Source organism: Mytilus galloprovincialis, chromosome 1, assembly GCF_965363235.1.
Source record: "Mytilus galloprovincialis chromosome 1, xbMytGall1.hap1.1, whole genome shotgun sequence".
In the NCBI taxonomy this organism is placed as follows: Eukaryota; Metazoa; Mollusca; class Bivalvia; order Mytilida; family Mytilidae; genus Mytilus; species Mytilus galloprovincialis.
In genome coordinates, this window is record NC_134838.1 from 74,685,162 (window position 1) to 74,712,441 (window position 27,280).

A 27,280-nucleotide genomic window follows, 5' to 3' on the forward strand; every position below is an offset into this window, starting at 1 on the left:
CTTCCAACTTCAGTAGTTTATAGCTAGTACTTTATATATATATATATATATTTATTTTTGTGTTTTTACACTTTTGAACAGTGTTTCATTTTAATCGACAAACGGTGAGAAAAATAATCGACAAAATCGCAAAATACACGAAAAGAAACCCACAAAAGACAAGTTACTTTCAGTTGATCTCCTTCTCTCCTAAATTGAAATTGTTTAGCTTTGATTTGATAAAATGGGAATGATAAAATGTCAGACAGACGTTAATTCTATCACACAATGCATTGAATACAAATACGCCAGGCAAACGCAGTATAGCCAATATGATTGCCCCATCCTCTTTACTGTGTACTTCTTTATTGAAGACTACTATTCATTATTTTAACATGAAGAGAAAATTTCTCACATACGAAATTTGATTAGTCCCCTAATGAAACATTAAAAGAAGTACTGGAATGTTTTAAGCTCTGTTTACAGCAAAAATAATTACTAATTCTTATTCAAACTAACGTCGAAAATTAAAATGTGCTATTGATGCGTCGAATTAAGAAAGTAAATGTGTTTAATGTTCCACTAAAGTAAAAACAAAAAAGGACACTACAGAAATATATAAACTTTGCCTGCATTTTTCAACCTATTATGAAAAAAGTCATACACTATGGGAACATATGTTCATTTAAACAAACTTATCATATACACACTGTGAAAATTGTATATCAACTTTTTTATGTTGTGACCAATGCAACCCGGTTTTGGGGGTGAACACTAAGTTTTCGAACAAATCTTGAGGCCTGTGAGATGACTTAATTTGTTTAAAACTGGTATTGACGAATACTGTTACACGTAATGCAGTACAAGCTAGTGTTTATTTTTCCAATAAATGTGTTTCAATAACATTTTTGTCCAATTTCTGTATTGTACCTTTGATATTCGTTCACTTAGATACAAGAAATTAACTGAAACTCGTAAATCAATACATTTTCGTAAAAATCAACACTAGCGTGTACTGCATTACATGTCACAGTATTAATTCATGCCAATTTTTAAAAAGTCATCTCGCAAACCTCCAGATTTTTTGAAAAATTAAGTGTTCATCACCAAAATCGGTTTGGCCACAACATAACAAGTTTAAGTTTATATACAATTTTCACAGTGTGTATATGTTAAGTATGTTTAAATGAACATATGTTCCCATAGTTTTTGACTTTATTCATTATAGGTTGAAAAATACAGAAAAAAGTTTAGATGTTGATGAAGTGTCCTATATTTTAACTTTAGTGGAACCTTAAGCAGTTGGCATATGCAAATTAGTGAATCCTAAAAAGTGACAATCGGAATTTAGTACTATATGAAAATATTCTAGCCGTTTAACATCTTAATTAAATCCTGACAACACATTACTCCAACATGTCACATAAATATATAACTGAGATAGCTTTACAGTTTTATGAAAATCTAAGTCAATTTGAAAATATGTCAAAGTCTATATTCAGTCGAACTGAAAATTCTAGCTTGTTTTACCTATTTATTAAATCTCTAAATTTGACAGCAATAAACCGAACTACAAATTATGTAGCATTCTGTAAGATCAATGAAGAATTTTATGAACATCAAAATTTATTTGAAAAAGTTCTGAAAACAATTGAAGGTGACTATCTGAATTAAACCAAAAACTGAATATTCTATCTTTTTCTACCTGTTTATTAAATCTTTTAATTTGACAGCAATAAATGAAACTACATGATAACCTTAAATTTTATAAGATCAATATATAAGTGTGTTATATGGGCTGAATCAGACAAGCCGAGAATTAATTTGAAGGTCAACACTGAGTTTAGAGTAGACACTTCGAGATTGGTGGTGACAGGTCGAGACTAGTTGAACAATGAGCTGCCTCCATGATCTTGTTGAAAGTGTCATATTAAGATTATGTTTAATTATATTCTCTTTAGGCAAAAGGAATTTTTTAACCCATAGATTCACATAAAAAGGGACAGACCTACCATTCGTTACTTACAACTAATATAACTTGTATACCAACTGTATATTTTGACGTTGTATATCTATTCCATGAACATGTATACTTTCTCCTTTATTTTGCTTTTTATTGTTTGTTTTATAAAAATTTCACCAAGACCGATGTTAAACTTATGCGTAAGACATCATGTTTTGTTAGAATGAATTTCGTAAGCTACGCTCGTAACAAAACGTTTCAAGAAATTGACTTTGAGCAACAACAAAATATAAATTGTTGTATTGTTGATTTAGTTCAAAATGCTTCATACGATGAATTGAGAAAGTGATACAGTAAGAAGGAAAAACTATTATATGTTAGACAATTAATGAAACGTCAACGTCTGTATAAATCATTGAACAGGCGTCGACAAATTTACAGTAAAGAAACTGTTATAAAAATGGCCATCAACTACACATAGCCAAATAAATATTGCTCGATTCTTTGTACATAGTACAAGGATACGCCGAATGTATCAAATAAAAGCAACAGTAGTATACCGCTGTTCAAAACTCATAAATCCATGGACAAAAAACAAAATCGGGGTAACAAGCTAAAACTGAGGGAAACGCATTAAATATAAGAGAACAACGTCACAACATTAAAATGTAACACACACACACACACACACACACGCACACAGAAACGGACTAAGCATTAGACAAAATCCTATGAGAATAACAAATATAACATCAAAACCAAATACATGAATTTGGGATAGATAAATACCGTGACACGTCTTATAGTAATGTGAATTCACACTCAAAAATAAGAGAAAACAAACGACAAAGTGTAACTCTTTATCTACTGTAAAAAAAAGTTCACTGATACATAACAGAATAAGGTGACATTTCAAAGGTTTCCATGGCGATTTCAGTTCATTTATGAATTTGTAGTTTGTATGACCCTATTGTATTGTCAGTTTTTCTTTAAAGGGGCATTAACTGATTAACTGTCAAATTTTTGTTCAGCAATTAAGCGCAAATTGTCATATTTAGTTTTTTACCATGTAAAACATTTATCCAAATTATACAAAAAAATGTAAAATAAACAATTTACAGGGGAAGAGCTAGATTAAATGTAACTTTGTTATGTGTGTATTTAGTACTGACGGTATCTAATCAACTATTGATTGACATTCGAAGACTTTCAATAGTAAAACAAGCGATATAAACATAAAAAAAGATAGAAATCGAAATCGATCTCGTGCAATGATTTATGCTTTTTTCTGTTTAATTTCATCAATTTAAGTAGATTAAAAATAAATGTTAATCTTCGGTTTAAGCTGTATAAGAATGATTTGTATGTGAATCGTATCAGTGAATAAAATGATTTAGCTTTGTTACACTTTCAATGATTTCATTTTTTCCAAAACACGCATAATGCATGCGTAATCTATTTCTAGCTAAGGGGTTATATTGAATTTCGCCCGAATACTTATTCAATGAGGTCGAATTATTTACCTGCTTTGAATAATTCGTTATCAATGTTTCTAAATTTAATTTTACAAATATAAACCTCACTGGCTGCTAACAGTGAATTATAGTTTCACTATTTAACTTCATAAATAATAACAAAAACAAAATCACACTTTTTTTCTCATATATTTTGTAGCTAGTGCAACTTTAAAAGAAAACAAGCAACATCGAGTTAAGCCTCAAATTATGCAAAAACGATCTTACAGTCGTTGTTCTTCTGTGTTGTATAGTTCAAAGCTGTATCATGTTACCAGTTAGTTTAAGGAAATATTTTGCGGAAGAAGTTCATTTTGTTTTATGTTTTTTTTTTATTTTTAGTTTTAAGTAGACATAATATATCTAATAAATATTGAACAGATTGGTAATCCAAATATTAAATAAATTCGTCAGAAATGTTCAGTAATACTTAGCTTTATAAAAGCCACAATAACATTATTATCTCCCTTTCTAAATATTTCTCATTAAAAGTATGAAATAAAAGAAAGTCTTCAAAGTAATCAGTTCAATGATATTAAATTATATTTCAGTTAGATATATAAAAAATAACTAAATGTAATCATAATATTACATGTATTACGCAGGGGCATACAGTTACAGTTGAATATATATACCATGAACAGAAAATGGCGGACAATTTCACAGCAAAATATCATCATCCTGTTAGGACAAAAATTCAGATCTACATGTACCTGTGAACAATACCGACTTAATCAGAACCTTTTATAATTTGAAATCGTTTATGGTATAAATGTTTCTCAAAAATGCCTACCAGCTGGCACAATAAACTATACTTCAAATTCAAAAAATGATACCCAAATTTTCAAAATTATGTGTGCATTTTCAAAACTTCACAAAAGAAAATAGAATGTTATTTACTTGTACATATAACATTAATAACTTATTCATTATATTCTAAATATAAATATTCATTACATTTAGTGGAAATATTCTTTATATGCTGTATAAATGTTCTTAATATTTATTCTAAAAAATAAATATGGCAATTCCAACATCCTTTGTTTGAGCATTGGTCTTATAGGTGTTTGTGTATACTTGCTATATGTAGCTCAAATTAAATCGTAAGCTTTTCCACTATCATTTAAATTACCAATAAATTTATTATCCGCAGAACCGCCGTGTAAATCCAACTGATGTTTGGTTGTAACTTTTTGTTTAACTGATTGTTGACGTGTTAGTATATGCACAGCGCCAACGATATTACCAGAACCAAAAGACAACCATAACGCAAAGTGTTCCAGGCAAAACAAGATAAAAATAATTCGTAACATTCGAGTCTTTGATACCTGCGATCAACCTCATTAAAGTAGAGATCTCAAATTTCAGTATTATGAAACGAGACTAGCAGGCAAGTTCCGAATGACTTTTAACCAGATTGTTATTTAAAAATCAGCATCGTTATAAATACACATTAAATTCTATTCAGATGGTCAGCACCATTCACAGTCATAAACATTATCTTGACATAATTGTATTCATAACCTTAACAAGATCGAAAACGAACAAAAGTAAATAACAACCCTTTTATGTTGATTAAAAATTAACTTTTTGTTCTATTTCAAAGTCATGAATTTCTAGATGAATGATGTTATTAACATTGGACTTCCTCATCTTTTCTCATAACGGACTGCAATAAATTTTGATTCACTGCAATTTTCATTCTCAAAATGGGTTGTTTTGAATCATTGCAAAATGGCCAAAAGTCTATGTTTTTTCGCTTAAAACCTGTGTTTTAAATTTAATGTCTGATTACTTACATTATATCTTTTTAAAAAACCATTTCATAAGAGAAACAATTCGCATCTATGTTGAAAAACCTTAATTTCTTTTGTGCCAGAGAAACTGCATTCAGCTTTTCAATAATTCAGCTGAATACCATTTATCTATTTAAGAAATAAGAAAAGAAAATTCCCAACTGGTTTAGTATCATCCTGCAATAAAAAGAAAAGAAATAACATGTTTGCTATAACTTTAGCATTCCCTTTATATATATAATACACAATACATTCATATATTAAAACTAAATTTTTAGCCTACCGAAAATTTTAATTCAAAACTCTTACGGCTTAAATTTTAGCTGCCAAAAAAAAAACACTTTTCATTTCTTATTATCAATTTGACAAATCTTTTGTCCATTTAGACTGTCTGGCTGCAAAATGCTTCAATAATGGGACGTTAATATTGCCCTCATGTACCTGCCACTGTTCAGCTATGTTTACTGGAATATTCTGTGAAACAGGTATGGAACGTTAAATTGATTCTTGTGTGCAACGTGTATTCCACATGTTGATCATAACTGATAAGGTTGCTAAACATGATAACATTCAAGTTTTCTATATAAAAGCATTATATGGAATATTGTGATAATGTAAGAGATACAGAGTATTCTAATATTTAAAGAAAACAAGGATAATATAGAGTAATGTTAAACAATAGTAATATACATAGCTTCCATCTTAACTATACATGTTTTCGTTTTTAACTCGTTATGATTGAATTATGTAAACATATCTGTAAAGTATATCAACTAATTTAAGTAAATAATTGTGCAGAAATAAAGTCGACGCAATGGCCACAAGGATCATATGCCCTTCATTCCTCGATGTTTGGATGTCCAGAGAGTGATGAATACGGATGGTCTACTGGATATATCAATTTAACACTGTTCGAAAACTCAAGGAACTTCATTTGGAACGATGATGACCTGTTTACATTTGAGCCACACATTCTTGGTCCATACACTCAACATGCTATGCAGATGAATTTTTGTGTCATGAAATCGAACATAACAATACTCGATTATGATGTTGATGAGGATGATAAAGTCAAAAGAACATGGCCTCCTGGAAATTACTGTATATACAGGACTGGTGAGGAGTGTCCTTTCGGTAAGTGATTTTAAAACTCAAATTATACTCATAGCATATGTAGTTTTGCCTTGTCTATATTTACAGAAATGCAACTTATAATCCTTAATTTTGATAACAGAATGGAACGCTGGGTGAAAAATCTGGTCTCTCTCAGTTCAGAGTTCACATGATGCCATTACTACTTTGTTTATCATCTTAATTGTATGTTACACAAATGTTTTGTTTGTCTTTGTTAATTATTACGTTTACTGTTTCGTATTTGTTTTGATAATATCCTTATGACATGGCTTATTACTCATACATCCCGTCATTATGTTATTGTGCTAAGGTGAATTTTTGTATTCTTATCTTTCTTTTTTTCGTATGTACCTTCTCTCTATGCCTTTTTGTTTTTCTTTGTTGAATTGTTTCTTTGTTTTACAGGGATGAAGATTATAACACACAATGTTGATTGCTGTACCGCCTATAATGTCTGTTTGTTTTGTTCACACATTATTGTCCATATAATAGAGTTTTCGTGAGAAATTGAGCTACATGTTCTTATAAATTATTTTGTAAGACCACTATTTTCTATAGAAAAAGCCTATACCAATTCAGCAATATACAGTCGTTATTCATTAATATGATATATATGTTTGACTTTCTAATTTATTTTCGCAGCTCTCCGTCTAGAATTTTTAATGGCGATCGTTATATTTGTTATTTTACTTTTTATATTTTCTGTCTTGTAAATCACAGACCCCCAAACTTGCTTGTACTAATTAAGAACATAGGTTACTTGCTTTACACTTATTCAGTGCCTAAAAGTGCTAAAAAATGTATCAGACAATTTTATTGCGTGTTCTTTATAAACGGTTTGTTTTGTTTTCTTGGTATAGAATAGTGCTGCTTAGTAGCTTTTCAGACAATTTAATTTGTTGATGTCTTGTACAGGTTATTACAAGATAAGAATAGTTAATTAGCACTGAATTTACCGCAGATATCTCATACTAAAACTGACTGCAATTTTAGACTGAAAATGATTTTATAATTTACAAGTCTGTCTCTTGGTTAAGTCATGTTTGTTTAACTCTTAAACTATAATTTAAAAAGTATTTTCAATATTGTGTTATCAAAATTGTCATCAAAGTTGATGAATTCGCTCCTTTTTTAATATTTGTTTTTTTTTTGTAGGTTTTAATGAAGGAAGTTTATACATCCGTGGTTATAATTATAGTTTGGGGGGCAGCCTACCTCACATGCTATTTGATTCTTCTTCGAACTTCGCGCTTGTGTATTGCTGTAGGGAAGATGGAAAAGTCGATCAGTCAGTACATCTTCCAAGCGAATTTCCTTTTTTCTTATATCTGGTAGGTATAATGGAACTGAATAAAAGTCAGGTCTAACCAACGCATTACTATTTGAATGGTGTCAGCTATATGTTAAATTTCCTTCATAATAATTGTTATTGCTAACATCTTACATGTTTAAGGGACGCAATTTACGTTGCAGAAATATCAAACGACGATCTGCGTGTGCTATGTACAAAAGGCCAAACAACAATAAAAGATAACAAATAAAAACAGACTTCATGGTTCCTACATCAATTTATAGAAAGAAAAAAAGAAATTTCAAAACATATTTCAAAAAGAGAGGTTAAGATCCTAAAGGGACTCAAAATCTCAAAAGTCACAAAACTGGCGATGCCGTTGTAACAACAAAGAGAGATCACTAGACAAACAACAGTTTACAAAACAAAACATTAAAATACCAAGGACTGACAAACCCCACCTCGTACCTTACTAAAATTCAGCTGCTCCGATCGGGTACGCATATCCTCTTCTACGTGTGGCACATTTGACAGTACAGCAGAACCACACCAAAAATTATGTGAAACTAGATTTTTCAAAGAAAACTACACATAAAAGAAGTGAGAAACATGATTTAGAATCGGCAAAGTATATTTCTAGTTTTTAATTTTGATTGGTTAACGCATTCGCGCGTCGTAACAAAATTCATAGCCCCTGCGTGTAGCTAACGCATTTATCTGAACGTTGCTACCCATCACACCGGAGATCTTTTCGGGCGTAGTAAATATATCACTTAAGCTGCCACATTGTTACTAAATGGGACTACTGACCTAGCTATGCAAATGATCAAGGTTGCCGCTACACTGTCTTTGACGTAACTCCCACATCATTGAGTGCCAAATTTGACCCATTACAGTTTCACAGTCTTTAGATAAATAAACGTCTTATATTTGACTACGAGCATGGTTCTACCAAAGTCGTATCTTACACCACGGTAAAAATATTTCAATTCCCAAATTTAAATATAACATTTTTGTCGAAAACGAAAAAATATTGTTGCTTTTACGTTACATTATCTGGTCAAATTGTCTACAAATCGTAAAAAAGGTAATAAATACTGTAACGTTAATATCCGGATATTTTAACACCCGTCGGTACCCTGTACACCGTTAACGTTCAGCTTCGCCCCACGGTGTACTTGGATTATAAAAAAGAAGATGTGGTATGATTACCAATGAGACACCTGTCCACAAGAGACCAAAATGACACAGACACTAAAAACTATAGGTCACCGTACGGCCTTCAACAATGAGCAAAGCCTATACCGCATAGTCATCTTTAAAACGCCTCAATATGACAATGTAAAACAATTTTGATATACCTTACCTTAGTCAAGGTAAGATATAGTAATGCAAAAAGTATGTTCGTTTAAAATAAAATAAGTTTTTTAAGAGGCGTCTATTGGTTTTTTCTCATGATTTGATACAAAATGTTTTTTTTGGTTTCAAATGTATGTTTCACACAGGTAAATTTCGTATGTTCTATGTTTGTATGTTTTGGATAGTATTAATATTGTTTTGATTTGTTATTATTTTAGGGGCCTTCCACCGAAAAATGTCAAGAAATAGATAAAATGGATTGGAAACTAGATGAATTTTACCTCCCTTACGACAATAATTCTTTGCTTGATGAATTACTCCCAAACTTTTTATCACATCCCACGCATACTTCTCATATTGGTCTACCTTTATGTTACTACCAACCCATACGTGAGTATTGTTATGAAACCTTTTTTAAAGTCAGCATGGGGGCCTTTTTTATCTTTAATTTTTAGATATTTATCTTTATCATTACTTATCTTGTCAATTATTCGCTATTTCACAAGTGCACTCCATTTGTCTTTATTTGTTGCCATTTTTCTGTATTTTTTTCTTTTTTTTATTTTTCGTTATTAAATGTTTTCTCTATTTTACTTTTAGTCCCATTATTCCATTCTGTAAAACACATCAATACTTTCTTATATCGAATTTAATCTGATTCATAATAAAATGCAGTATATTATATTCATCAAATAAGTAAGATTTCAAGGCACATGTTATGAAAATATTTGTGTTTCAAATCGAATACATTTTATATGTTTAAGAAAAGAGTTTATGAAACAAATAACATATATTTTGTTTTTGGTCCCATACAATTATACAAAATCGATTAGATAAGTGCATATGCACATCGTATTCGAAAAAGCTTGACCACAAGTTTAATGGTTTCAAATTATCTTACACATTGCTTTAACTTTATTTATGTATGACGTAAGGAGGACGTAGATTATTGAATAAGAATTAAATATTCATAGTATGTAATGCAAACTAAAATATTTATTGCGTTTGCTTTAATTATAGATAATAATCTGCAATTCGCCGTAGAAGTTTATTTTAGTTTACATTAAGGAGAACTAAATTTTAAACATGCATATGAAATGTAAGGATGTATGCTTTCCTTGTGCATACTGAAAATGTTTTAAGAGTGAAATGAAAAATTAAGAAGGATTAAAATCAGATTTTGTAAAACTAGCATGATGATATATTTAAGTGTCAAATACATGTAGGACTACCAAAAGTTCTGTAACTCTGAAAAAACAAACCAGACAATGTTAAAAAATAGAATACAAGTCTGCATTTGCTAATGTTGACAGGAGTATAATGTTTGTAATAGTTTGAAACAAACAATCATGCTTTTGCTAGTTCGTGTAATGAAGAAAATTGCCTTTCATTCATTAATCTCATTTTAAAGTCTGATATCTCTTGGTTGACAATTTACTTTAATTCAAATTTTATCTTACCTTTCTTAAAAAAAAAGTAAATTAATTTAGACATTGACAAGTAATAGTTTAACATGTGAAAAAGTTTACTTTAATCTGACATTTAATGTCCCCATTGTCTTTTTTAAATTAATAAATTCCATTGTTTCGACAGTTATAACATGTGAAAGCACAACCATTACTCGTCGTGTGATATAAACACCTTTTGTTTTGAAAGAAACGTAAACATGTACAGTACGAATACTTAAAAAGTAGCATTCTAGACTATGAAAAATATAAACGTAGAGTTCTAAATTACAAATACTTTAGAAGAGATAAGTTTTAAAATTGAAGGTCCGCACGAACTATACTGGTGTCGAGAAAAATATACACTCTAAATAACGCTAGGTTCATTCATAAAGTTTCAAATTCAGAAATGTTGGTTTAGATATGTTTCTTGTATGCTACAATTATCATTTTGAATATAATATATATGTATCTTAATATTATATTTGTGATGTTTAAAAAATTGTATTACAAACTTAAAGTATGTCATAACGAAAAGTCACATAGTACATTTAAGTTCCATCTTTTATGTTGGTCTTCGAAGATAGAACATTTAATGAACAGATTGACGATACCACACTTAGTTATTTTTTATAATTTATTTAAAACATAGGGAAACGAGAATGTATGTATAAAACTGATGATGGTGCCTCTTATAATGGCCAACTGAATGTCACAAAATATGGAAATCCCTGCGATTTATGGACAAATGTGACGTTAGACTTCACCTCCAATACACAATGGATTGGAGAATTTGAAAACAACTTTTGTAGAAAAACAAGGTTGGATCCTCCGAGTTGTTATATCAATAGTACCAGATCAACGTGTAATATTCCTGAATGTGGTGAGTATTTCAATGAAATAATCAGAGTACAATATCTGGAAATAAATGCAAAATTTAGAAGAAAAAAAATAAACGAATTTTATCCATTTTACATGTTTGCAAATACATAAAAAGGAATAAAGTACATGACAACTAAATAAAGTGAATCTGTGGACTAGTGGTTTCTCTTTTTGTTATATATAATTATATAATAATGTTGTGTTTAACATTGACTATGCGAAAATAGTAGCCAAGGTGAGAGACAATAGTGCAAGACCCGAAGAGGAGTGCACTATTGTCTCAAACCCTGGCTACTATTTTCCATAGTCAATGTTAAACACAACATTAATATCATTATTATACTGACTGTTGACTTTTTTCAATAGTGACAGTAGTGTATTTCAGTGTAAAAAAATGCGCTTTATGTAACTCTGCATATAGATGTATTTATACTGCAACTAGTTGTGTTTATTTCCTAAATATAGAAGCATAGCTATATTTTGTATAATGTCAATTTCATCATGGTACACTTTCTCCTCATTCAGAGGTCCATTAAGGGATCTAAAAGGTTTTTTTTACGATTAAAAAAGCTATGATTTTATTAATTCAAGTTGCAGTATAAAACAATACTCATTATAACTCAATAACTTACAAAAAAAACAATGAAAGCGGATCATAACTATTTATCTGTAAAAAAATTACTACTAAAGTATTCAAACAATTTTGGCTTCAACGGCAGTAAGCAGAAGTAAACAAAGAACAAAAACGTTCTTACAGAAACTACAGTAAATTAAAGTCTCTTAAAATGTCAGAGACATTTAAATGGATGTATCTTCTATTTCCCCCTGATTGTTCAATTGTAATAGTTTATTAATTGCCATGCTTATAAATTCAACCCACTTGTTTGTCAAAGCAACTAAGCTCCGCCTTTGCACGTGAAATTGACAATGATTGACATGAAAATCAATAGTCTGTTGCAACAGCAAGGCATACTATTTTCGCATAGTGCAGTTAACGCTATATATTTCTTTAAAAAACTATGCAAAAATAGAGCAATTTTTCTATAGAAGGACATTCTTACAGGAAGTATAATAATTTTTTATAGTGATTAGGATTATAACACGTTGTTGACTTCTGTAGCCCTATTTTTAACATTTTTACCTACTGTGTCTGTTTGTTTTGCGCACACTTCGTTGTCAACATAATGGAATTAAAATTCCTTACAAGCTAGCTATAAAATCTGGTTTAACTCACAATTTTCTACATAAAAAAATGGCTATATCAAGTCAAGTATATGACAGTTGTTATCCATTCATTTCTGTGCTTTTAATTTTGTCATTTGACTTTCCGTTTTGAATTTTTCTCAAAGTTCAATATTATTGTCTTTTTACTTCTTTTGAAAATTAGTTTATCTTCAGTGATCAATTGTTTACTCTTTGCGTATATGCAAAGTAAAACGCCTATTAATGAACAGCAGAATACATATATAAAGTATGTAAACTTAGCAAATATTTAGTTATAGGCTTTCATCTTACGATCCTTCACGATAGATAATTTAGTTAAAACGCTATCAATGCAATATTCATGCCTAATATAGTATGCACTGTGTTACATTCTAAGTTTCAACTGACGCAGGTATGTAAAACTAGGCCACCGAAAGGTAAATGTCGTTCAGTCTTGGTGATAAAGTGGTCTAGAGCGTTGAACACAGTGCAGGCGGTGTTGTTCAAATCCCGGCGAGGGAAAACAAACACTTGCTTCGCATAGATTCATAAATAATAGACGATATGTGAAAAGAACAAGACACATCGACTTTAAACTAGATCAGTTGAATGCAATAAATTAAATAGCTTCATAACTAACCTTTAGAAAATCATACAAATGCACTAAAGAAAATTTACACAATGTTAACACGCATGGTCATAGCTACCTTGTGAGTCAGAAAATATAACGATCTGAAATACATAAGAAACATACATAACTGAGAAATGAGTATTTCATATATTTAATTAACGTGTATTGCATAAATAACAACAAAATATAATTGCATGTAGTTAATAAATACTGCATATATAACTGTGCTTTACTTCAAAATTACATCTCATTGTTAAAAGACAACTCCTCATTAATCACCTAAACTATCCTGGTGTATGAACGCTTGCCGCTTGTTCTAATGTCATGACCTAGGATTTCTTATACATCTTGTATAAATCTAAGATGTGCAGATAAGCTTTGTAATGAGCCAAAAACCCACAAATTTATGCTAAGGGCTATATATATATAAAACTTGCAGTTTATTTATTCTCCTTTTCTTTCAGAGAAAGACAGCTTGTCAGTATTTGGAAAAGGAAGAAGCTATAATGCAGCCAAACATGATGAACAAAATATGCCTTCATATGTATTGGATGGCTTAATTCGTATGTTTTGAAACATTACTTTTTTTGATACAAGTGTCACTGATATCTTTGTTGAGCTTATTGATGCTAGACAAGCCTGCAATGTTCTGAGTGGCTTCGTAACAGGAAGCAGAGCTTGTCCGCATAAGGCACCGTTCTTATCCTTAATTCTCTGAAATCAGCAACACTCGATAAATGATAGCATGAGAGAAAATATCTAGGATAAATATACTCAGTAAACTGGAGAAGCTTGAATTTTCCTTACAGGAGGCAAGCACGCTAAAATAATGTCTTTCGACGTAAACTTAAGTTCTCAGCCGACCGTCATTGTCAATTTGTTATGGTAGTTCTAAATAGATGGCATCTTAAACTATAACTGTGTATCTTTTATTTCAAGTTCCATATAATAGATGCGTGCAGCAAAGCATCGCAAATAAGAATTACTTATAATTAGGACATTATCTATGTAGTGGAACTTAAAAAAAGCTCAGAAAAATGTTGTGTTTTTTTACATTGTACCTGAAGGTCTTGCATACAATCTATTTCACATGAATATAGGTACAAGAAGGAGGGTACATCTGTTTCCAATATTAATGCAATTTGTCACGACCTCTTCAAACGTAACAAAAAATGTTGTAAATATATATATATATATATATATATATATATATATATATATATATATTTACAGATCTAACATTGTTGGGTTGATGTTTAGACGAGTTGTATATATATATATATATATATATATAACAAACATCTTGGTGATGGCTGTTCAATAAATATTTTACCGAGAATCAGAGTGGTTTTACGAACGATTGGTATGAATTATCGATTATGCTCTTAATTCTTAACATCTTATATTGAAATTAACAGGTACTGGACCATCATATGTATCCGAGAGGCCATCTTCTAAGCCATGGTACTTACTTAACCTTGAAGAGTATATTGAAGTTCATGCAATCGTTATTCACCGACAGAAAGGTAAGCTTATTAACATACACGTGAAACGAAAAAAAAATCAATTTGAAATTGTTCGACATAGTGACCAGCATTGCCACTGATAATGGCAATTGCATTTCAACAATTAGTTTTCAATTACAAAGTGTATGATCGAAAAGTAAAAAAAAAAAAAACAATATATGAAAACCCAGACAAGAAACATTAGAGATATGCATGATGTAAAACAATAATCAATATGAGGCTTAAAATGTTATATTTACGTCAGATTTCAATAAAACACAACCATCTCGGTATGCAAGTACTGACGCATCGTGGGGTATCGACCAAATGAACTTGTTTTTGAATTTGATTTGCCATATATATGTTCTTTTAGTTTTATTCTGTGCTCATCGATTCCAATAAAATTTAATATGCTTTTAATGTATATGAATTTATCTACACAACACGCTTAGGTTTGCTTTCATCCCTTTCAATTGATCAACCCTAAGCCATGCTCTTATCACACAATGTGAAAATGATGTTTGAATATGCAAATAGGAATTCGATAATTCCGACTGGGTATTGTCATCTGTGTATACAATTCACTTGAGGCTAACTTTTTGTGTTTTCACATTTTTAAGACAAATGAAAAGAAATGAAATATTGGAAATGGCACCATTTAGAAGCTACTCGCTAGGAAAAAAAGAGAAAATGTGTTAATGCAAATTCCTACGACAGTTACTGTTAATTTTGAGAAATAAAGGCAACAGCTGTATACCTCTGTTCAAATTCATAAATCGATAGAGAAAAAAACAAAATCCGGGCCACAAACGAACACTGAGCGAAGCATATCAAATATAAGAGAACTACGACACGTCAGAGACACAGCACCGAAATGTAACACAAACAGAACCGAAATAATGTAACAATGGCCATTTTCCTGACTTGGTTCAGGGCATTTTATGAAAAAAATCGTGGGTTGAACCTGGTTTGTGTGGCATGACAAACCTTCCGCTTGTATGGCAATGTTAAGTATAACATTAAAATTACAACATTACATGACAGCACTACAATACAAATAAATGGGAGAACATATAGGACAGAGAAACACACGAATAAACGTATTCCCATCTGCAGTAAGGAAAAACATGAAATATTTGATTATTATATAAAAACAAATGTTCAAATTAAAGATTAAATTAATATCAATCAAACTCCAGCCGTTTTGTATTTAATATTATTTTTGAAATGAAACAATTTTTTTTTATTGCAGTTTGGTACCCTTTAAACAACAGATATGTAGGAACGTATGTTAGTAAACATCGATGGGACTTCCTGGCATATGGAGCATACAGATGTGACGATAACAGAAACCCCTGGAAACACAAAATATTTCGCTTTCAGTGTAAACGTCCAATTATAGGACAATATGTAAGCGTAAAAAACTATGACATTACTGATCCTGGTCATGAAGAAGGCTTCTTACATTACTTTGAAATAGACGAAATACAGGTATTGGGAAGATGTAAGTAATACTTTGCTATTTTGATAAGTGCAAAACGAAGTAAAGGTAGTATATATATAATGAAACCAAGTATCATCATATACGCATTGATAAATTAGTTGCCAACGCACAAGGTTATAACCAGATGATTACCGTGTCGACACACTTGTGCATGCAATTTTGAAAATTCACATGATAATAGTGTTTTTTCACGTATAAAAGTACTTTGGTGTTAACATGAATATCAATGAAATAGTCATTTATATAAATTGTCGGTTACAAAACTTTGAATTTCTTGAAATACGAAGGATTTTCTTATCCCAGGAATAGATTATCTTAGCCGTATTTGGCACAACTTCTTTGTAATTTTGGGTCCTCAATGCTCTTGAACTTTGTACTTGTTTGGCTTTACAACTATTTTAGTCTGAGCGTCACTGATGACTCTTATGTAGACGAAACGCTCGTGTGGCGTACGAAATGATAATCCTGGTACCTTTGATAACTATTCACGTGATTTAAATATATATATGTTTACCTTGAATTGTATCGTCTTTATAAAATAGAGAGATTTTCTAATATAGGTAATTAAAGCCCAGCTCCCTTGTTCTAACAGGGGTCATATGAGCCGGATCACCCCTATCAGATCACCCCAGCTTGAGTTTCTTTGTTTTGCATGTTTTCTTTTGTTCTGTAACATTTTGGAGGAAATGTTAAATCCACTATAAAACTTATAATTATTTACACGGAAAATACTATCTATCAAACTTTACGAAGAAAAAAATCAAATGTATATGATGGGATTCGAACTCAAGACATTAAGCATATCAACTCACGACACGCTCCACTTCACCAGGATGACTGGATACCAACTATTAGTAATTTAACATACTTAAAGGAAGCAAGATATTTTTATAAGTTGGGCGAGTTGGCAGACATTTTTTTCAGTTGGGTTTAAACCCTTTTCGTTAATAAGTGAGTCGGCGGCCTGGTTGTTTAATTTGATTTTACACTTTTTCAAAAGTGGGGCGAGTTGGTAAACAAGAGCGAGGGGATTTTTTTTATAAAGTGGCGATCTAATGTGGGTTGATAAATTTGCCAGTTGGGCGAGTTGACTTTGTTTCATATCTACTCATCGTGTTCGGGGGGCATACAGGTTATATAATATAGTAATATATAAAGTATATTATGATGGTTGTATGGCATTCTTAACAAGATTTTATGAAATGTAAATGGTTTTTCGTCTAATTTAAAACAGCTGGGATGTAAAATAGTTATCCCATTCGGACTTGAAGTGTTAGTGTTAGATCACCCTCTAGCAACCGGCCATCGGGGTGATCTTACACTTACACACCGCGTCCTCGTAGGATAACTATTATTAGTTTGATGCCTCTTGTTGACCGTGTTTACTGCAAAATCACCGCAAGCATGTGATACAATAAAAGGTCACAGTTGTCACAAGTGACAAATCAGTGTATGTCATAAGCAGTCTCTGCGACTGACTCCAATAAACGTGTGTCTTTGCGTTTTATTTATATATGTTTTCGCTTTACCACCTTATATATATTTATATATCTTAGTATTCTTCAATTGATCTTAAGAAAACTTCAAAAAAGTGAGTTTTTGGTATATTTATTGTTAGACAGTTTTCTAATTATATCTATTTATGAATTTACAACTTACACTACAGCTTATGAATAAGTTACAAACAAAGAACACATAACTCTGAAATGAAGGACAGTTTCGTAATATTTCCATTCACAAACCTATGACACTACATCATTTGTACAAGTATTTTTTTCTAGTTCGTAAGTAAGTAGTTAGAAATATACTTAGGCTTTTACCAAATATTAGAAAGCAGTTAAGCACTTGTAAAAATCCTTTTAAAAATTATTAATAAATAACAACTTTGAACAACTTCATCTAGAAATAAAAATATCATTGCATCGTGATGAAAAGTTACAAACAAATTTATAGAGCAGCTTTATCTTTTCGCCTGGAATATTCAAAATCTTTGTCTATTATAACAATTACAAAATCATTCCACAGCAAATTAAATTAGTGTAACTTAATTGAAAACTCGTATATAATGAGATGATTGGGACGTATTTGTAATAAACAAGATAATTGCTAAACATAGAATACAAATCCCGTTGCTGTGATTCAAAACAACGTCTAATCGATATTTACATAAACATAGTTTACCAGTATCTATATAATCTGAAACACCTACAGTGGTCAAAAGTTTTGTTAAGTAATGGCATTTCATCTCCTTATGCAAACAATCACAATCCACGATTGTTACTATCCTTTTATCATTTTAACAATGACTTTTTTTTTTCGATGACGTATTCAATGGTTTATTTTGTTGATTATATTTTTATTTTTTTCTTCATAACTTAAGCAACAATGTGCGGACGGCGACTTGGACTAATTACTGGTGACGTCTATGATTACCAGATTGAATCGTCATCACATAAGGACCATGATCATCAATTCACCTTTGGTCGACTCTTCCGTCCTGAAAGTGGCTGGTGTGCAAAACCTTTTGATAATGTCCCATGGTTTATGGTAAGAAACATCCATTATTTCATATCGGTTACAATTAGCTTTTCTTTAAAAAAAAATAAAAGGGATTATATGACATTCTTTATTCCTCAGTAATACATTCCATCGATCTCTAACAGAACAAAATGGCCCCAAAAAATGGTTGTTAACGGACGTGTTCATGTTTAGAAGGATTTGCATTTAATAAATCTTAATTGAAGAACTGGTCAATATCGTGATACATAGACTGTCCGTAGGCTCAGTCCTTATACTGTCGTAGTCAATACCAGTCTTGTTTGCAGTCACTTTATTGCAATAATGACCAGTAGGTAAATAACTATTATGTTATTATCTCATGCTATATTGTCATCACTAACCATGCAATATTATACTCACTTAAAATGTCGTTAGCACATAATTGCTAAATTTAAAGTTATCAAAAGTACCAGGATTATAACTTTATACGCCAGACGCGCGTTTCGTCTACATAAGACTCATCAGTGACGCTCAGATCAAAACAGTTAAAAAGCCAAACAAATACAAAGTTGAAGATCAGACGTTTGTATTGGTATCTAATTAATTATCTAAGATGCCGATAACTTCCAAAAATATATTTATTTTTTCTAGGTTGATTTGATAGTGCCCTTAAAAATACAAGGCGTTGAGCTACAAGGAATAAAAGCCGGACAAAATGTTAAACTTATAAGTTCCTTCAATATTTTATATGGAATTGATAGGAACAATCTTGCTACATACGAAGACCCAAAGGGAACTATAAAGGTAAGTGGTGTCATCTAAAATTACATGACCGTTTGTTGGATGAAAAATATGTCAAACTCTTTTATTCGTCGTTTATACCTTTAAGAATACGGTAAACATGGTCAATTTCTATAATTTCAATCGAATGTAGAAAAAGCATCATATATACCAGGATAACGATTATGTACTCCAAACGTCTAAAAGACTTTTCAGTGGATTCAATGACGAAAAAGGGGTAAATAAAGTACGAGGTAATGAGCATTTAGGACCAAGAAATCTGAAAAGGTTTGCTAAATACAGCTAAGGTAATTGATTTAATAGGAAATATCACAATTCTAATGTTTGTAAACATTTAATGTATTAATATAACCGTATTAATGACTATTGATCGTAACAGTCACTTGGTGAGTTCTGATAGAAGATCAGTTTAATTCTTGATATCTTGTCAGCATGATCAGTTATAATGATCAGAATTTATTTCTGAAAGGTGTTTTATAAATGGGAATGGGTAACATGTCAAAGTGATAACAACCCGGTCAAAGAGTAGAAAACAGCCGAAGGCAACCAATGAATCTTCAATACAGCGAGAAAATTCATCATCCGGAGGCTTTCTCCAAGCGGCCCCTAATCAATATTGTGAACTAGTTTGTCATACTAAAATTCGAAGTTTAAAAAAAGAATATAATGAATGATTTTTGTGGTTTCTAGCTATTTCTGAAAGCCAAATACATAATTTTAAGGAGAATAACCATTCATAGGAAGATAAACAACCAGTTACACCAGATTATCGTATATTCAATTTATATGAGAAAGTTATAATACAAAAAAAACCTTTACAATCTTGATATAGGTAGGAATCTACCACTGGTTATTGTAATTGTTTTGATAGTAACGAGAAGTTGCGTCGACCTTGTAGTATAAAGAGTTACAGCTAGTATCGATCTCGAGAAGACGCTTCATTTGGTAGACTAAAACTGAACGAACAATTTGAAGCCCAATATAACATAGGTACTAGTGAGACTGTCAAAGACCACAATCGCTGCTTAATAAAAACTGTTAAAATCTGTTGGACTTGTAGATCGATACAAGGAAAATTAAATCAACTGAAATAAAACGCGCCATTTTTTTTACGCAGAACTTATGTACTTAATTTGAGTTTTATTCCTTTTCTATATTCCAACAGGTGTTCAGAACCGATCCCTCAATAGGAGTATCAATTCAGCAGTTTATATTCACTACAGACATTTACAGCCGGTACATAAAAATTGTCCCACTTGAATACACAGATGCCTGTTTAAAGCTAGAAATAATTGGCTGTCCAAAACAAGGTAAAAGCACAATAATTAATGTGTAAAACAATGCAAATTTGTGGTAAAATATACTTATTTAAACATAAATGGATTAAACTTTTATTTCAAATGATTTTATTTAATCATTGCATATTGAAAGTCTATAAATTCACATGATAAAAACCAGACGTATAACATCTTCAGTAATCAGAGATTAAACTTTTATGTCGTTTCTTTTGATACACGAGAATGAAAGGGATACTTTAATTAAACAAAATAAGGGAAATGTCTACTAGTAAACAACCGAACGAAGACAAAAGTCAAAAGGATAATTTAGGCATGTACTTCTCCACAAAACTGTCAGTATGTAAATTTATTGTTCAACTTTTTGATCAAGCTGTGTACCACGTCAAAGTATAAAAAGTTACAGATCAAGTCTGACAATTGTTACGTTTGACAATTTTGACAGAAGTAATTGCCACTAAACATATACTATTTCATTTTTACGATCGATTTTTCTTACACAGCACAATCAATTGACAAAATATTTTAAGAACGTTATCATTTAATAAAAGATTACGGATCAATTTTGAGTTTGTTTCTGTTTGGTCAGAATTTGTTTCCCTAGAATGTGAAATGTGTCAAAATAACGGAAAATTATCTGTTGTCCCAAATTTTAGATGTAATGCCTGAATTAATTGGTATGTACGTGGTATATACTCGAATCATACAGAGTTATCAATAAAATCAGAGTAACGTTTTCCATTTCTTAAAAAAAAAACTGGTTGCCGTTGGACTAAGATAATTTTCCAGTTAAATAAACAATATCCTCGAAATTTCTCACCATTGTCATGGACAAGATCTGTCAACATTTACAGATAAACCGTCCGAAAGCATTTATTAACAAATAGAAATTTTGCAATGAACTCAATGTAAAGGAGACAGTCAACACAAAAGAACTTATGTGTTAAGTCATACAATCTTTTTGCTGGTAGATAATACTGCATATCCAATAAGTTATCAAGTATTTGTTACTTGTCGCTGATCCATTGCAACTGATACCTATTGAAATTTATTCTTTATTCATATCAATGACTTAATAATCATATTTTAAACTTTTATCACTTTACAAAAAGGTTGCCCTTGTGGTGAATAGAAACTTCGTCATTAATTTGAATGTTTTGACATTTTTTCATAAAATTGAAAATGGAAATGGGGAATGTGTCAAAGAGACAACAACCCGACCATAGAAAAAACAACAGCAGAAGGTCACCAACAGGTCTTCAATGTAGCGAGAAATTCCCGCACCCGGAGGCGTCCTTCAGCTGGCCCCTAAACAAATATATACTAGTTCAGTGATAATGAACGCAATACTAATTTCTAAATTGTACACAAGGAACTTAATTAAAATAATACAAGACTAACAAAGGCCAGAGGCTCCTGACTTGGGACAGTCGCAAAAATGCGGCGGGGTTAAACATGTTTATGAGATCTCAACCCTCCCCCTATACCTCTAGCCAATGTAGAAAAGTAAACGCATAACAATACGCACATTTAAAATTCAGTTCAAGAGACGTCCGAGTCTGATGTCAGAAGATGTAACCAAAGAAAATAAATAAAATGACAATAATACATAAATAACAACAGACTACTAGCAGTTAACTGACATGCCACAATTCTTATTTACCAATATTAGTCATTATCTGTTATTTTTCAGCAAGACGTGATCTTTGGTGCAAAAATTACAAATACGATTTAGGCTTTGAGGTTCTACCATACCATGCGTTTTGGATGGAAGAACACCATGATGCTATCCGCATGATAAAACAAGCTGCCGATATACAGCAATGTTTTGGACACTGCCAAAATATAACATGCCTATCCTTTACATTTGATGACCGCAAAAATATTTGCTATTTGCATTTTGGTCAAAGATACTCACGACAATTTCAAAAGTGGTGGGTTGATAAACTCGATATCACTGACATCTTTTACCAAAGATTGTGCTTTAATGGTAAGATTTATCTTTTTACATTCAACTTTTAACTTAGAAAGAACATTTAAAAATTTGGAAACGATATGAGGAATAATATAAATCTATAAATCGAACACAATCTGGCATAATTCATACCATATCTCATAGCAGGTGATAAATAATGTTACTATATAATTAACTCAAGGTAAAATTTATGTCAGGTAGATATCATTTTAAAATTCATTCTAAGATAAACATTAATGTTGTTGAGTCGTAAAGTTCATGATGAAACTATTGTGCTTGATTTTTGTTTTGATTGTTTATTGCACAGGTACATAGACGTTTATTTAAAAGATTCGTAGTAGTTTTACTCATTTTCACTGAATTTTACTTTTGAAGGTATTTAGAAAAAAAGTTTAATCACAAAATACTAAACTCCGAGAAAAAATTAATTACCCATACAATGTCTTTATCTTATCTTTCAGAATTCTTAGAATTTAACGAATGTGGTTCAGAAATATTTCTGAAAAACAAGGACGAAACAACAATTTTCTCTCCGGGTTTTCCATTGAATTATGGTCAGGGAATAAATTGTGTTTGGTCTATTGAGTCTGACAACTATGTGAAGATTGAAATTGTCTACATCAAGCTACAAAAGAAAATTTTGGTGAATGATCTTCAAAAGGCCAGTATGACATACACACCAAATTTTACCAAAACTCCATAGAATTTTCAAATTAAATTGTACGACGTAAGATAGAAAAGAAGCAACGCTGTTTCAGCAGACACTAAAATATACATAATTGCTATTAGTTACCAATAATATGGCTTACAGTATGTAAGTTTCATGGCACGATATACACATGTAAACTTTAGCCATCAGGCAATTTTTTGGAGTCGGGTACCATGTATACCAAATTTATAGTGTGATAACTAGCTGTTGTTCTCATCATAGGTCGAAGGTTGCAGTATCATAATCTATTTACAGAAAAAAGTGTTTATAACATGCATAATATCCTATCCCTTGATCACTCTCATATAAGTCTGGAAACGATTTTAGCATAAACTATTCAATAGCTGCTGTCAAAAATATATTTTCTACTTGCAAACAATGCGTACAAACTACACAAACAGGAGTAACTGTTTAACGCTACGATCACTGCGTTGTTGAATATCATGTTCCATATATATTTGATTGATTGATTGATTGTTGGTAGCTTAACGTCAGTGGCAAATAGTTCATGCATGTTCAGGACTAGAACTAATTAACAATGAATACAACAGGTATATATTGTAATAATAGAGGCCATCCGGGATGATGGTCGGGAAAATTTGGACTGCCACTGGAAAATGAGGTTATATTGGATAGGGACAGACATTTTGCCTTGCAACAGGCCATCTACGGACCCCCCAAAAGAGTTGGCGCAAGGTATCTAAACGTTCAAAGAGCGGGGCACTCTCTTTACATGAGACATCGGACTTAACGTCCCAATTATGACCGGACGTGACTGCAAACTTGATAATTCCGCACAGCCAAACGGACTCCCAACTTTCGAAAGCGTTTTATTGCCGGTCGGGAGAGGACCAAGTGACCATAGTTTGTTTCCCCAGTCACCCAAGGGGAAACGACACTCTGGTTTAATATATCAACGACACTCTGGTTTAATATAACAATTATACAACAATAGCAAACATTACACACGACACCACACTTTCTTCTTGGGAAAAAAATCTTGTCCAACTATTTCGTGTTGTTCATAAAAAAAAATAATAATTCAGAGATATAATGCATTTTGTAATGTAAAATATGTGGAAAAGAGGATCGGTTTGTTTTCGTGACATTTTGAACATGTAAATGTTGCACATATATTACACAACGTTACATTAAACTAAGATCATCTCTATCAAATAATTCAACGAGACATTCAAACTCATAAGTCAAAAAAAAACTGACAACGTCATAAAGAAAAAAAAATACAAAACACAACATAGAAAATCAAAGGCTACTCAATGCTAACCGCACCTAAAACTGCGAGTGAACTCAGGTGCTCCAAAACTGTATATGTCGCATCTTGTATTTCAATATATAGTTATGGAAATTCAGTGTAATTGCTCATGACCCAAAGGAGTTCATTATGAAAAATGCAATCAATTTACCGAATTTTGAATTAGTACTGCTGAGAAGCATTTCAGACGAATCAATATGATGTTGATCTGTCCAAGTAAATATAAGCCACTAATCAGTGACTTAACAGAACTTAATCGACTATAAGCAAACAATCTGAACAGTACTAAATGTACTGTAATTGTTAGGTATGAAAAGTCAATGAAAACTGAAAATGACGTAATGATTCATTATTCGGTCTTTCAAAAGCTATTCAGATCTAAATAACTTTTCAGATTAAACTTAACTTATTATTATTAACAGGTTTATAATTTAGCACACAAGACACGCGTTGTATCTTTAATAGACTCGCCATTGATTCGTACCGACAACCTTGGTGTCTTTACCAAGCTGGATGGAGGAGTATCCACAACTTCTCTCAACGTTATAATCATTGTCTTGGACAATTAAGTCAATCAATTTTGGTTAAAGTTGGCAATCTAACGATTTTGTTATACTAGTTTGTATTTACATATTTTGGTTGCATATTACACAGGTTGATAAATTGGAAATCTTGTTTTTGTATTTCAGATGGGTGTGTACGACATAAATCCAGGAGAATGTGAAGACACCTTGAGTATCAGAGACAAGAGTGGCTATACAAAGAATATTCGTCCATCTGATAAGAAACTTGATGGAGTCAAACTAATATCGGTATCAAATGAAATGACGATACAGCTGTCAACTTGTTTTAATTTGGAAGAAAGTGATTCAAAAGCTTTTGAATTGAAAGTATCTATGATTGGTATGTGCAATTTTATTCACATGTTAAAAAAGTAGAACAAAATACATAGGTGACAATCACAAAATCATAATCCGAAGACAAAAAATGATAAAAGAGAAAACGAAATAAAGAAATAAAAGAACAACAATTCACAAAACGTTACATACAATTAAAGATTGAGCAATACCAACCCATCAGATATCTTAGAATGCTCTGATTGACTTACAATATCTTCCAGTTTACCCCTGTTACTGTTACTATCTGTTTATAATTCGATGCTATATATTGATTTTTTATTTAATCAATGCTGAAAAATGATAAATTTTTAAACAAACAAAACAAAAAACGCCATACATGTATTGAATATAATCATTGTTATTTAGACAACACTCATGTATTTAAACATATCGAAAAAAGGTATATTCTATCAGCTGTATTGCATCTAAATATGGTATCATTATTAGAATGTACAAGTATCTTTATATGATGTCCAAACATCATTATATGGTGTCCAAACATCTTTATATGATGTCCAAACATCTCTATATTATAAAAATACGATGTGCATAAATACTTATATGATGTGCCAATATCATTATCTGATGTGCAAATATACTTATATGATGTGCAAACACCTTATATGATGTACAGACACCTTATATGATGAGCATTTTTCCATATATTACAATTGTATTGGTGCAAACATCTTTATATGATGTGGTTGGGTCATTATATATGTGCTTTTAATCTTATGTCATGTGGTTCGGTTAAGTTCATTATATGATATTATATCATATATGGAATTAATATAAACCCAGATCAAATATGTAGCTATCATTTGGTTGAGATTTAAAAAGAGAAAAATCTTATCATATTTGTTCTTTGATTGAAGATGAAAAAATCCAACCAAATATCATTGGAAAATTGACAAATTGTGAATTGCAAAGTTTAGTTTTAATCGATGGGTCTTCAATAATTAACATACGGGGTTTACAATAATGAGCCTAGAGTTAAAGTTATTCAATCAAAGAAATTATTCTTTTATGCCATGCGCTATGCTCATTTGACTGGGCTTATTTCTCACAATATCTTTAAACCTAGCGTTTGCGTTTTATTTTTTTAGAGAAGTAAATACATGAATTTCCAGCATGTTCATAAATAGCAGGAAATTTAACCTCACCGTTATTACTATTATATTGTAGTGTACAAATCAGTATACCCTGGTTTGTTGTAATATATATTAATATTTGTATATAAATGAAACAGTCACATGTATATATACTTTTCATTTGTGTATCATTTTATTCTACTATTCTAATAATAGTGCAGTGCAAGTGCATGGTAAAAACTCTTCTGTAATAATTCGATTTTTCTAATAGATCGGATTTAAGTAGCCATTCATATTTTCCCGCAAAACGGTTTTGAGATATTCTTCCGCTTTTGTTAACACAATTTGTCTGTACGTGTGCATAGATATTAATGATATTCACTTACAAAATGTGTATTATACATATTTCTAACGACACAACATGTTCATATTATTAATTTAATATGTTCTAAAAAAAATGTTCTATGAGTATTCTTTGAAGTATATTTGCACATCATATAAGTATGTATGCACATCATATACGTATATTTGC